Below are 15474 nucleotides of genomic sequence, written 5' to 3'. Positions count from 1 at the left end.
TTATCGTACATTTTTGCACATTTACGATATTTTCCTGAAGTAACTTACACACTATTACATCATGAACTTGGTTTACATTGTGCCATTGATGCCAGTAATGTTGCAAAGTGTGAGAGTGACAATCACATGCAGCTAAAACCATGCCATGCCACCAGAAAGTGATAACAAGACTAATGTCACACCTCATTACATATAATGCATATATGGTATGCGCAGTCCATTGAGTCTACACATGCAAGCAACATATGTGATCATTATGCACCAACAGTATGGGACCTTATGTAACCACCACAAGTTTGTGATAGTGGTTCATGTAAATGCTACAAAATTCTTATCAGTGACAACATGCTTGTGTTATTCTATCAGTAAAGTTGCTCGTACAATTAACTACATGGATGTAATATTGGAATAAGATTACAGTATTATATTTCCCAAAGACTTATTATTCCAGTGAAATGTATATATGATCTCATAAGTAGCCATTCCAAAGCAAAAAATCCCTGCATGATGAAGAATCACAGCACTGACAGCACTAAAGGAGAATAAAGAAATTCAATGCTATAGTAACACTAGAGTATCTCATGTCAAAGAAGCTCTTGAAGTGATGTTTATGCACAACTAACTACAATAGTGCAAATACCATTGAGCATAATGCAGATCATGACAGGACCCTCAGTGATTCTTTCATCCTTAAATACTTGTACATATGTACTTAGAATATTTTATCCATTTTGGGTTGTTTACTGTTCTCTATTATCAAACGGTACGACCATTTAAGTAGGAATTGTGGTGAAACTTTTGCACGCTGCCCAAAATTCCGACTTCACGAATCATCCTAGAGATATTTTACGTGATGAAAATAACCTTCACAGAATAGTACTAGTCCATATAATACATGCTACAGCATTAAATATAACAAAACACTTACAGGTGGCCCGATATAGAAATTTTTTAAAAATCACCAAAACTCAAATTTTACCCTTGTTTCCCAACTTTCTTTTCTATGATCTATGATCCCTAATCGAAGTTATTTTCCTTAAACTTGTTGGTTGTTTAACACTATGCCAAAGGTTAAATGAGTTCAAAGTACTTCTTTGAAAGAAGTAGGGCTCTAGCTGCAGCCAGTATTCTACTATGCTTGACTGAATGCACCAGTTAGGCAGACAGGCAGGCAGATAGTAGAAAATTCTATTGGAACTTTTTTTTCAAATTCTGTAGCAATATGTCAGAAACATTCTATTAGGTTTATCTGAAGATACTTTTGGGCTTGCAAACAATATTGTCATGTCATTGTGAGGAAAATTGAGCAGGTTTTTGTATGATATTTTATCACGGGCCACACTCAACCTTGATTATGCTTACTATACAGTACTACCATACTGTATTATATTACAGGTATGTCATTCATTGTTAATTATATGTTTCATATAAGGAATTTTTTTTAACTAAACCAATGTGGGAAGATAGGTGGCTCATTATTCATTATAATCTTAGAAACACCTGATTATATTATTACAGTTAAAAGAGTGTTGTATTAGAGCATTTTGATTTACTATCCTGCTTTTTTAAGAAGTGAAAGGGTCAAAGCCCCCTCCCCTGACATTGGGTCTTCAGCTAATCTAGCCTTCCTTCCTCTATTCTTAGCAGTGCAAGCAAGTTAATCATTAAGCATAGAGATAATGAAATAATGGTGATAACTTTCATGATATCATAATAATGACCTAATATAGGCGGTGACACATAGCAATGCAGGTGGAGGATCTGAAACATAAAATTAACCATTAGTGACCAACAGGATTGTTTTCAAAGAGAGTAGAGGACACATTAGCATCCTCTCTCCCTTTAGTACCTAAGGATAGTAACTAATTCTCATGATTCTAATTCCTGGCATACAAAGTTAGGGTTAGGGTTTGGGTTCAGCTTTAGCTAGTATATATAGTTATGGTTTAATTGGGATCAACCATATTCTTAAATATAGACTAGATCACTGCATTTACGCTATCTTGCATACTGCAGTTGTCATACTGCAGTTGGTATCCAGTGGTAACTACAGTGATTATATAGGGGTCTGAAGTTAATGAAAATGATGAGATTAATAATCTCTTCTTTACAAACTTTATCAAGCCATTACCTCTACCCCATTACATATAATGCAATAAATTATGCTATGCGCAGTCCATTGAGTCTAGACAAACAACAGACAAACTAACTATGCACAACTAATTATAATAGTGCAAATGCCATTGAGCATATTAGGTAAGTTTGTGATAATGGTTCATGTAAATGCTACAAAATTCTTATCAGTACTAGTGAAAACATGTTTGTGTTATTTTATCAGTAAAGATGCTTGTACAACTAATTACATGGATGTAATGTTGGATTGCAGTATTATATCTCCCAAAGACTTATTATTCCAGTGAAATGTATAGATGATCTCATAAGTAGCAATTCCAAAGCAAAAAATCCTGAAGAATCACTGTGCTGATAGCAGTAAAGGGGAATAAAGAAATTCAATACTATAATAACACCAGAGTATCTCATGTCAAAGAAGCTTTAGAAGTGATGTTTATGCACCACTAATGCAATAGTGCAAATGCCATTGAGCACAATATAGATCCTGACAGGACCCTTGGTGACTCTTTCATCTTTGAATACTTGTACATGTGATGTGAGCGAAACAATCGGAATCTTATGAAGGGGAATATATTAATTCTGCAACAAAGCGGGCATCACAGTTACTAAGTCCGAAAAGAATAACTGTTTCGAAAATGATCCATGGCTACTTTAATCAAAAGGCATGTAGTTGATGAAGATGACTGACTTCTGAATTATTGTATCCATTTTAGCTTTTTACTGTTCTCTATTATTTATTTAGTGGTCATCCATAATTTTCAGCATTTCCACAAGTGTACAGAGAGTACTCTTTTTGCTTACCCCCTCCCTCCTACCCAAAAGCATACTACAGTAGCTATAAAAATGCTGATGTGATAGCTATGGTATGATCAGTGTTAAATTTTTATGGCTTTCTTCAATACATCTGCCTGATAATCCTCTAATCTATCAGAACATAAGCAATAAAAGAATATTGATTATTTATTTATAGCCTTGTGTACACTACTTGGCTGCAAAGCCAGTTCCTAAAACAGTCATTCGGACTCCAGCTGTAACACCTCAGCTTCCACCATCTTACAGATTCTAACCACCAACACTATAGTACTAAATTGAATTATTTCTCTGTGTGGTACTACTAAGATAAACATTATTAAAAAGCGTACAGGTGAATTTTACCTCCTCCCCCTAACGTACTCTCTGTACTCTTGCAAAAATGCTGAAAATAATGGATGTTCCCTTAATCATATTGCCTAAAATCTTATTATAATAAGAAAGCATATAGCTAATGCAAAATGAATAGTTATAGAGATTTATCCCTTCTCTTTCACAAAAACCTGAATCTTCGAATTCCCAGTGAAAACTTAAAGTGCTGTAATAATTAAATGATGCACTGTTTACTGTACATTCTTGTTACTATGCATAGTGACAAAATCCCTACACTAATAAAGGTATTACAAAAGTGCAAAAGGGAAAGACAGAATCAGTATAGTATGTTGCATCAAAAGTATGCACATAAAGAAATCTGTTATTGTGAGTACACATAGTGGTAATCCAAGCAGGATAACAGAGGTAACACTTGAGCATGCATGCATGGTCACCAATAGTAAACTGCATGGGATTTGATTTATGCTTTGCCTTTCCCTGCATCTGATTTATGGAATTTACAGAGTAAACTGTATGAGTAATGATTAATTAGGTTAGGTAAATAGCCTTTTAATAGCTATATCCTGTATATTATGAAAATGTCAAATGATAAACACTGGCTATTCTGATGTGGAGCTTACTCACACACCTTATGCACTTGATAGTGTATAAATATACCACCATGTAAGTTAACTGAACACTTTATATATGAAAGTAAATTATCAGCAATGGAATAGGGGCATGCCTCCCAATTTATTGATTGATGCTTTAACATGCTTGTAATAAATGGTCAAGATACTCTAATAGAGTAGTCAAGCACTCTTAGACTAATAAGAGGGTCAGATTTTAATAATTTTTAAAATTTAAACTACTTAATTCAAACAGTGCGGTAGTACTGTTTAAGTAGGGTTCCCAAAAGTGATGCACGCCACTTAAAATTCTGCCTTTAAAAATCATCCTTGAAACATCTTGCGCGACAAAAAATCACCCTTATGGAATAATATTAGTTCATTCAATATTAAACACAGCATTAATAGCAAGAAAACATTTACAGGCGGCCACATATAATTTTTTTTTTTAATTACCAAAGCTCGAATTTTTGTCTGCCTGCCTGCCAGCTTGCCTGAAGGCTGGAGGCCAAACGATGCAGCCCACTAATACAGCAGTCACCCTAAATTAAACTGATGGAAATAATGAAGAGATGCTTTGCATCAAGGTTTTTTGCTCAGTTTATTAACAAAGTGCAAATTGCACTACATCACCCATTCATAACTGCTACAATATAGTGCTGACAGAATTTTTTTTGACATGACTAGAAATTTCTGCATCATGTACAGTATTTAGCTTATTATACTTTTGAAACACAAAACATTTGAATGCAATCTTTTTCAGTTGCATACATTGGTGTGTATAGTCATTGATACCATTTTCATGGATTGAACTAAGAAATAAAGGAATACATTAATGACTGAAATTTTATTGCTGTTCATTTTGCTGGTTGATTACATTAATTTTATGTTACTTCTCCTACAAACTCTCTGAACAAAACAGGGAAAGCCTACTGGCCCCAACACATTTATCATACATTTTTGCACATTTACGATATTTTCCTGAAGCAACTTACACACTATTACACCATGAACTTGGTTTACATTGTGCCATTGATGCCAGTAATGTTGCAAAGTGTGAGAGTGACAATCACATGCAGCTAAAACCATGCCATGCCACCAGAAAGTGACAACAAGACTAATGTCACACCTCATTACATATAATGTATATAATATGCGCAGTCCATTGAGTCTACACCAGCAGCATACAGTATGTGATCATTATGCACTGTGACCAACATTATGGGACCATATGTAACCACCACAAGTTTGTGATAGTGGTTCATGTAAATGCTACAAAATTCTTATCAGTGACAACATGCTTGTGTTATTCTATCAGTAAAGTTGCTTGTACAACTAATTACATGGATGTAATATTGGATTGCAGTATTATATTTCCCAAAGACTTATTATTCCAGTGAAATGTATATAGATGATGATATATGTAGCTATTTCAAAGCAAAAAAATCCCTGCATGATAAAGAATCACAACACTGACAGCACTAAAGGGGAATAAAGAAATTCAATATATACTACAGTGACACCTGAGTATCTCATGTCAAAGAAGCTCTTTAAGTGATGTTTATGCACAACTAACTACAATAGTGCAAATACCATTGAGCATAATGCAGATCATGACAGGAACTCAGTGATTCTTTCATCCTTAAATACTTGTACACATGTACTTAGATTATTGTATCCATTTTGGGTTGTTTACTGTTCTCTATTATCAAACAGTACAACTGTTTAAGTAGGGATTGAGGTGAAACTCTTGCACGCTACCCAAAATTCCGCCTTCAAAAATCATCCTAAAGATATTTTACGTGACAAAAATAACCTTTACGGAATAGTACTAGTCCATATAATACATACTACAGCATTAAATATAACAAAACACTTACAGGTGGCCCGATATAGAATTTTTAAAAATTACCAAAACTCGAATTTTAGTCTCACTGACTGCCTCACTGCCTCACTGACCACAGTTGCAAGGCTAGAGGCCAAACGAAACAGCGCATGGTCACCATTTTATGCCACAATAACAAACTCACCAGTGGAATGTGGTTCCGATGAGTGTAGGCCCTCTGTGCCTTGTCCTTTCTTTTATGTTCAGTCAAGCTACTTGTCTTTTTCTTCATCCAATGAAACCATATCAAGGCATTAATTTTCTGTATCAATGCTTTCTTTCAGCAGCATATTTAGACACCACAGAATTATTTCTCAGCATGCATGCATGGTCATCAAGAGTAAACTGCATGGGATTTGATCTATACTTTGCCTTTCCCTGCATCTAATTTATGGAATATACAGAGTAAACTGCATGAGTAATGATTAATTAGGTTAGGCAAATAGCCTTTTAATAGCTATATCCTGCACACAATGAAAATGTCAAATGATAAACACTGCATGGCCATTCTGATGTGGAGCCTGCTCACACACCTTATGTACTCGATAGTGTATAAATATGCCACTATGTAAGTTAACTGAACACTTTATATATGAAAGTAAATAATATTATTGGTAGGGAGATGCCTCCCAATTAATTTTATTGATTGATACTTTAACATGCTTGTAATAATACTCTATTAGAGTAGTCAAGCACTCTTATACTAATAAGGGAGTCACATTTTAATAAATCTCTTAATTTAAACTGTCATCTGTAACAGCACTCAGTGAAAATGTAAACTGCTATTTCAAACATTTTTTTCAAATATTTCTTAGAAGCATGCCAGATGGCATTCATGTGTGTTCAATCATGCATATGTACTTCTATGTAAAAGGTGTCCATCCCCGCATACGCTTTGTGAATATACCGTATATTTTTAAAAGCAGAACATTCCTGGTGGCAGACAACATCTCATTTATACTGGAGAACAGCTCATAAACACATGTCTATTCCAATACAATTGTATTGTTGATGCAATAATGTTGTGTGACGTGTATACCTGTAGATGGAAGCCCTACCATAAGATAATAGTGCACATATCATACAGTACGGTAGTACTGTATATTAGGGATCATGGAGATTTAGGTTTTCCTAACCAAAAAATTCACCTAAAAACCAGCTTCACAACTCCATCCTGGCACCTTGACAGTATTGGTTAGGTAGCTATAACCAAGCCCAAAAGTGCCTTAAGTACAATTGTAAAGGCTTCCATTCCAATACATTGTTACAAATTTGTTAAACATTATTCTATGGAATTTTCTACTGACTAACTGCCTGTCTGATGCCTTCGGGCAAGTGTAACTCAATAACGGCTATGGCTATGGGCTTGATTATTTCACTGTTCGACGCCACTTCATTTCAAGACGTGCCTTTTGGCATAACGCGGTACGTAAAATGGTATTGGACACATCATGGACTTACGTTTGTCCTCCTTTGTGTCCCATTTCTTTTTGCTGACAGTCCAAAGTGTCAGTCAATTTGTGGTAGCGCGATGCATGGTTTCCCTACAGTATGTTTGTAAAGTAAAACAGGAATCATATTTTCCATGGTGACTGGATTGATTGCAGAGACGATTCTAACAATGTTTTTTGTCTGTAATGCTGTGTAACGGGCTGAAAATAGCTGAAAGCGAAGCGTAATGGCCGCTGCACTTTTGAGGCATTAACTGATAGTTGGGGGCACATGAATCGTCATATTTTCATGATGGCTGGATTAATGAAGAGACACTTCTACTGTTTTTTGTCTGCAGTGCTGTGTAATGGGCTGAACATAGCTGAAAGCGAAGCATAATGGCCACTGCACTTTCAAAGCAGTATTTGGTAGCTGGTGCATGCGCCATTCAGACAAAAACATTACTTTTGGCACCATCCTTTCTTTTGATGTGGTATGCATGGGTTCACCAGTCATAATAATGTTACAAAAAGTAAACAACCAAGTTTAAGGAAAAATTAGGAATTTTACGTTCAATAGAAAAAAGTTGGGAAACAAGGGAGGTCGCCTACACCTGCAGATGTACTAGTGTACATTTAATCCCTAATTCAGTCTTGGTCTTGGAGTATAGACTGAATTAGGGATTAAATGTTCACTAGTATATCTGCAGGTGTAGGCGACCTTCCTTGTTTCCAAACTTTTTTCTATGATGCCTTAAAATTCCTAATTTTTCCTTAAACTTGTTGGTTGTTTAACAACATGCCAAAGGTTAAATGAGTTCAAAACACTTCTTTGAAAGAAGTAGGGTTCTAGCTACAGCCAGTATTCTACTATGCTTGACTGAATGCACCAGTTAGGCGGATAGGCAGGCAGGCAGGCAGATAGTAGAAAATTCTATTGAAATTTTGTTTCAAATTCTGTAGCAACTTGTCAGAAACATTGTTTTTAGGTTTATCTGAAGATACTTTTGGACTTGCAAACAATATTGTCATGTCATTGTGAGGAAAATTGAGGTAGGTTTTGGGTAATATTTTATCACGGACCACACCCAACCTTGATTATGCCTACCATACAGTACTACCATACTGTATTATATTATGTCATTCATTGTTGATTGTATGTTTCAGATCAGGAAATTTTTTTTACCTAGACCAATGTGGGCAGATGGGTGGCTCATTATTAATTATAATCCTACAAACACCTGATTATTTTATTACAGTTAACTTGAAAGAATGTTGTATTAGAGCATTTTGATTTACTATCCTGCTTTTTAAGAAGTGAAAGGGTCAAAGCCCCCTCCCCTTGACATTGGGTCTTCAGCTAATCTAGCCTGCCTTTCTCTTTCTTAGTAATGCAAGCAAGTTAATCATTAAGCATAGAGATAATGAAATAATGGTGATAACTTGCATGATATCATACAGTACAATAGTAACTGTATAGTAGGGACCACAAACGAGTAGGCGTGGCCCACAAAATAATATCACCCAAAAACCAGCCTCAATTTTCCCATACGAAGATGAGGCAGTATTGGTGAGGTAAAACTAAGCCCAAACAAGCTTTCAGATCGACCCGAAACACTTTCAACAAGTTGCTACGGAATTTTAAAAATAATTTATTTAACGGAATTTTCTACTGACTGAGTAAGTAACTGACTGATGCCTTCAGACAAGCGTAACTTGATAACGGTTAAGGCTACAGGCTTGACTTTTTCACTGTTCAATGTCACTTCGGCCCGACAGGTGCCTTTTGGCATACCGCAGTATGTACAATGCATTCTTCAGTGTCCTCCTTTGTGTCCCATTCATCTTTGCTGAGAGCGAAAAGTGTCGATTTGGCGATAGCACGTGATGGCTTCCCTTCGTAACGGAAATCGTCCGTATTTGTCATAGTGACTATTTTGATATTAGAGGTGCTTCTATATTCATACTGCTGTGTAACGGGTTGAACATAGCCGACAACGAAGCATAATGGATACTTCATTTTTCAGACGATAATTGATATAACATGTAGTGTTTTTGTAGGTCTGTGTAGGCTCTGTAGCTTTTTTCTGCTTTTTATCTTTTATAAATTAAATTAGGTATAACTTCTAGCTAGAGATCAGGGAGGATGGGAGTGCCATAATTGATATAACTGGGGCGCGCAACACCATTTCTTTCTTTCAGTATGCGTGGATTGCAGAAGTACTTTTCGAATAGTTCTTGATTCGAAATGCTGCGTAACGGGTTGAACATAGCTGACAACAAAGCGTAATGGATACTTCACTTTTCAGATGATAATCGGGGCGTGCGGCACCATTTCAGATGTGGTATGCGTGGGTTCACCAGTCATAATTATTATTTACAAAAAAAGTTAACAAACAAGTGCACAGAAAAATTTGGAAATTTCATCTAGAGTAGAGACCATAACACATCGATAAAAAGTACTGAAACAAGGTGGAGTAGTGTACGATATTAATTCACAGTAAAACTATAAGAAGTGTTATATCCCTACTGTGCTCAAGATACCATAATGGAAACTGATACACAGTAGGGATATATATAATACTCCTTATAGTTTTACTGTGAATTAATATCGTGCACTACTCCAGCTTGTTTCAGTACTTTTTATCGATGTGTTATGGTCCCTACTCTAGGTGAAATTACCAAATTTTTTTGTGTACTTGTCATAATAATGACCTAATATAGGCAGTGACACATAGCAATGCAGGTGGAGGATCTGAAACATAAAATTAACCATCAGTGACCAACAGGATTGTTTTCAAAGAGAGTAGAGGACACATTAGCGTCCTCTCTCCCTTTACTACCTAAGGATAGGAACTAATTCTCATGATTCTGACTCCTGGCATACAAAATGAGGGTTAGGGTTTGGGTTCAGCTTTAGCTTTAGCTAGTATGTACAGTTATGGTTTAATTGGGTTCAACCATATTCTTAAATATACGTAGACTAGATCACTGTATTCACGCTATATGCATGCTACAGTTGGCATCCAGTGGTAGTTACGGTGGTTATATAGGGTTCTGAAGTTAATGAAAAGTACAAGCTTTATCAAGTTATTGCCTCACCCCATTACATATAATGCAATAAATTATGGCATGCGCAGTCCATTGAGTCTACACAAACAACAGACAAAACTAACTATGTACAACTAACTATAATAGTGGAAATTCTATTGAGCATAATTATTATACAAGTTTGTGATAGTGGTTCATGTAAATGCTACAAAATTCTTAACAGTGAAAACATGTTAGTATTATTTTATCAGTAAAGATGCTTGTACAACTAATTACATGGATGTAATGTTGGATTGCAGTATTATATCTCCCAAAGTCTTATTATTCCAGTGAAATGTGTAGATGATCTCATAAGTAACTATTCCAAAGCAAAAAATCCTGAAGAATCACAGCACTGACAGCAGTACAAGGGGTATAAAGAAATTCAATACTATAATAACACCAGAGTATCTCATGTCAAAGGAGCTTTTGAAGTGATGTTTATGCACAACTAGTTACAATAGTGCAAATGCCATTGAGATTCTGACAGGACACTCGGTGATTTTTCGTCCTTACATACTCGTACATAAGTACATAGAATATTTGTGTTGCAAGCGCAACAATTGGAATCTTATGAATGGGAATATATTAATTCCGCAAAAAAGCTAGCTGGCATCACAGTCACTGAGTCTGAAAAGAAAAACTGCTTTCGAAAATGATCCATGGCTACTTCAACTATACAGCAAGTAGTTGATGGAGATGACTGACTTCTGAATTATTGTATTCATTTTAGCTTTTTACTATTCTCTATCATTTATTTAGTGGTCATCCATAATTTTCAACATTTCTACAAGTGTACAGAGAGTACTCTTTTTGCTTACCCCCTCCCTCCTACCCAAATGCGTACTACAGTAGCTATAAAAATGGTGATGTGATAGCTATTGTATGATCAGTGTTAATTTTTACGGCTTTCTTCAATACATCTGCCTGATAATCCTATGATCTATCAGAACATGAGCATTGAAAGAATATTGATTATTTATTTATAGCCTTGTGTACACTACTTGGCTGCAAAGCCAGTTCCTAAAACAGTCATTCGGACTCCAGCTACACCTCAGCTTCCACCACCTTACAGATTCTAACCAACAAATACTATAGTACTAAGTTGAATTATTTCTCTGTGTGGTACTACTAAGATCAACATTATTAAAAGCAACAGGTGAATTTTACCCCCTCCCCTAACGTACTCGCTGTACTCTTGCAAAAATGCTGAAAATAATGGATGATCTTAAATAAGTTATAAGATTAATAAATCTCTCCTTTACAAGCCATTACCTCTACCTCATTACATATAATGCAATACGGTATGCACAGTCCATTGAGTCTACACAAACAACAGACAAGACTAACTATGCACAACTAACTATATTAGTGCAAATGCCATTGAGCTTATTAGACAAGTTTGTGATAGTGGTTCATGTAAATGCTCCAAACTTCTTATCAGTGAAAATATGTTTGTGTTATTTTATCAGTAAAGATGCTTAGCTAGAAACAAGTCACCCTGTAGAGAGTTCAGTTGGAAACAAGTCACCCTGTGGAAAGATCAGCTAGAAACAATTCACACTGTAGAGATCAGCTAGAACCAAATCATCCCATAGATATCATAAGTAGCTATTCCAAAGCAAAAAATCCTGAAGAATCATCGCGCTAACAGCAGTACAAGGGGAATAAAGAAATTCAATACTATAATAACACCAGAGTATCTCATGTCAAAGAAGCTTTTGAAGTGATGTTTATGCACAACTAAGTACAATAGTGCAAATGCCATTGAGCACAATATAGATCCTGACAGGACCCTCGGTGATTTTTCGTACTTACATACTCGTACATATGTACATAAAATATTTGTGTTGCAAGCGGAACAATTGGAATCTTATGAATGGGAATATATTAATCCTGCAAAAAAGCTAGCTGGCATCACAGTCACTGAGTCTGAAAAGAATAGCTGCTTTCGAAAATGATCCATGCATGGCTACTTCAATTATACAGCAAGTAGTTGATGAAGATGACTGACTTCTGCATTATTGTATTCATTTTAGCTTTTTACTATTCTCTATTATTTATTTAGTGGTCATCCATAATTTTCAGCATTTCTACAAGTGTACAGAGAGTACTCTTTTTGCTTACCCCCTCCCTCCTACCCAAAAGTGTACTACAGTAGCTATAAAAATGTTGATGTGGTAGCTATTGTATGATCAGTGTTAAGTTTTACGGCTTTCTTCAATACATCTGCCTGATAATCCTCTGATCTATCAGAACATAAGCAATAAAAGAATATTGATTATTTATTTATAGCCTTGTGTACACTACTTAACCCTAACCCTAACCCTAAATAATCATCCTAGAAACATCTTACACAACAAAAATTAGAATAATATTAGTTCACTCAACATCAAATACTGCATTAAAAACAAGAAAACATTAGCAGACGGCCAGACATAAACTTTAAAAAAATAATGAAACTCAAATTTTCTTCTACCTGCCTACCAGCTTGCCTGACCACAGTTGCAAGGCTGGAGACCAAACAAAGCAGCTCACTAATACAGCAGTCACCTTAATAGAACAGTCACACATGTATAGCTATATGCTATAACATGCAAAAAACCAAACAAACTAGTATCTAAAAATTATTATTTATTAAAAATGAAGTAAGGATCCAAGCAATGTGAAGCAAGAGATGAATGATGGTATTACAGCATAGCTCAGTGGGAAAATCCCTACATTGGCATAAATTTATCGCTGCATGGGATCCCTACTTAATTTTAAATTAATATACTAGCACTCAGTGAAAACAGTGTAAACTACTATCTCAAACATTTTTTCAATCATTTTTTCAATCATTTCTTGGGAGCATGCCAGATGGCATCCATGTGTGTTCAATCGTGTATACATACTTCAAAACCCACCCATTATTTGGCCTGCTAAATCATCCCTGAACATCCAGACTAAAATTACCGACTACTCAGGGAGACTTTGTGCATTAATGGTTTCTTGTACCTTGACACCCAGGCATTATAACAGTGTACAACTTTCCTCCAGCTAGTCAACAAACCAACAAACTTATAATTAAAAGATAACTAGGGACCCGCCTATTATGTTCAAAATTGTACCTATTATGCTATGCTGCACTGCTCAAAAATTTTACCTAATATGCTCAAATTATGCTCAAGTTGTATGCCCATTTCCCATGTTTTGCTAATAAATTTACAGTTATGGGAACATAATATAGTGTCTGAAGCACATCTTTGCTCTTCAAAATGCATGTGACAAAAAAGATCGATATACTCTAATAGAACTGTCAGCTACCTGATTGTTCTATTAGAGTTATTGACTGTTTTATTAGAGTATATCAATCTTTTTTGTGATATGTATTTTGACCATCAAGGATTTGTAGTGTGGCTCAAATATTCTTCCTATTATGCTAACATTATGCTTAATGCTTTCAGGCACCTATTATGCTCATACCTGTGCCAGCATAATCAGTGGGTCCCTAGAGATAACTGCTATCAGCAATTCTGCAATCCACGTATGCTCTGAAGTTGAAAGGATGAATTACTAAATGGCAACTATAGTCTTTCAATTTATACACGATGCAACTATGTACGTAACTAGCCATTACCTGGTATAGCCATATTAAATTATTATATAGATATCATATGTGATTCTGAACTAGCAAGCAACTTATGACCTTGTTTTGAAGTGCCATATTAATTATATGCCTACCTGCAAATAAATAGTATTAAGAAGTGTAATAGCTACAGCTACTGTATATGGCAAGCAGATAGCAACCACTGGTGTACTGGCATGTGTGTGTGTCCTGCACACTGGTATTCTGCTTGCATGCACACAAGAAAAAGTCTAGCTCTATATGTGACCGGGCCTGCGAAAATAGGGCATGTGGGCACAAACTATACCCTGTCATTCTACAGGTCATATCTCAGTATTGAAACGGAATAGTTGAATTCTGTAACTTGTATCATATATATATATTTGTTAATGTACAAACTCAATCATGAGTATATTCGTACATATGTAGTTAGCTACTTATTTACAAATTTATATAATTGTATTTACAAATTTATATAATCATAAAGCTAATTAAATATTTACTAAGAGCTGAAACTTACATTACTATAGCATAATGGTACAAAAAGTTATGAGTGATTGAAGTTTGAAAAAGTAGGCAAAAATCATGTGCCCACATGCCCTATTTTCGTAGGCCCAGTCTAGGAACCCGCCGATTATGCTGGCATAATAATGAGCATAATAGGTGCCTGAAAGCATTGAGCATAATGCTAGCATAATAGGCAGGACACTTGTGCATTACCGTAAATTCTTGCTTATCAAAATACATATCACAGAAAAAGATCTATATACCCTAATATAACAGTCAGAAAATAATCAGACAGCTGACTGTTCTATTAGAGTATATCGATCTTTTCTGTGAAATACAGTTTGACAAGCAAGGATTTAGAATCTGTGCTTCAGCAACTTACTGTTTTCCCATAAAGTGCAAATTTACTTAGACATGGAACTGAGGTATAAATATTGAGCATAATTTGAGCATAATAGGTAAATGTTGAGCATTAATTTAAGCATAATAGGCAAAATTTTGAGCAGTGCAGCATAGCATAATAGGTAAAATAATGAGCATAATCGGCGGGTCCCTAGCCCAGTCACATATGTCTTTCATTTTCATAACTGTGCCTGTGAAGATGCAAACACCACTAGACGTAGGTTTGCACTAGTTTCATAACGCTTTATGCCTGCGCACATAGCCATTATTACAAGTATAAGAAAAAAATTAGGAATTTTAAACTACAGTAGGGATCAACTAGAATATAGTGCATCAATAAAAAGTATTGAAACAAGCTTGAATTGGTATATGTGACCAGATTTTACAAAACCGATCCAAATCGCACATCAGGCTAAATCAAACTAACACCACCAGTGGATAGCTACACTATTGTACTAGTAGTTTTAACCCTCAGTGCTACTCAAACTACTCAAGGCTGGTTTTACCAGACGTCTTTTTCTGGGTAGTGTGGAGTGCTCAAATGGTGGTTTCAGGCCTTGTGAAGGACCTGGTTTGGCAATAATTAGTGGTTTACTGGTGGACAGCATTATAATGTTGGCCAGACGTTTTCTCTGTTGATTTTGCTACATATCAGGAGCCAACACAGCT

The 15474-nt window shown here is 35.6% G+C and overlaps 1 long non-coding RNA gene across 1 annotated transcript in view; it reads right to left on the bottom strand.

Annotated features, from left to right (window-relative positions):
- Positions 1–280: 280 nt before the first annotated feature.
- The window catches only part of LOC136264197 (uncharacterized), a 30914-nt gene continuing 15720 nt past the window's right edge, over positions 281–15474 (bottom strand). The window contains exons 2-3 of the long non-coding RNA XR_010704999.1: positions 13755–13822; positions 281–532 (exon numbers count right to left, since the gene is read on the bottom strand). This is a non-coding gene — a long non-coding RNA (uncharacterized lncRNA). The remainder of the gene's footprint in view (positions 533–13754; positions 13823–15474) is intronic.

This window comes from Dysidea avara, chromosome 8 (genome assembly GCF_963678975.1).
Source record: "Dysidea avara chromosome 8, odDysAvar1.4, whole genome shotgun sequence".
In the NCBI taxonomy this organism is placed as follows: Eukaryota; Metazoa; Porifera; class Demospongiae; order Dictyoceratida; family Dysideidae; genus Dysidea; species Dysidea avara.
Note: the sequence above shows the minus strand (reverse complement) of the source record. Positions and strands in the feature narration are given on the sequence as shown.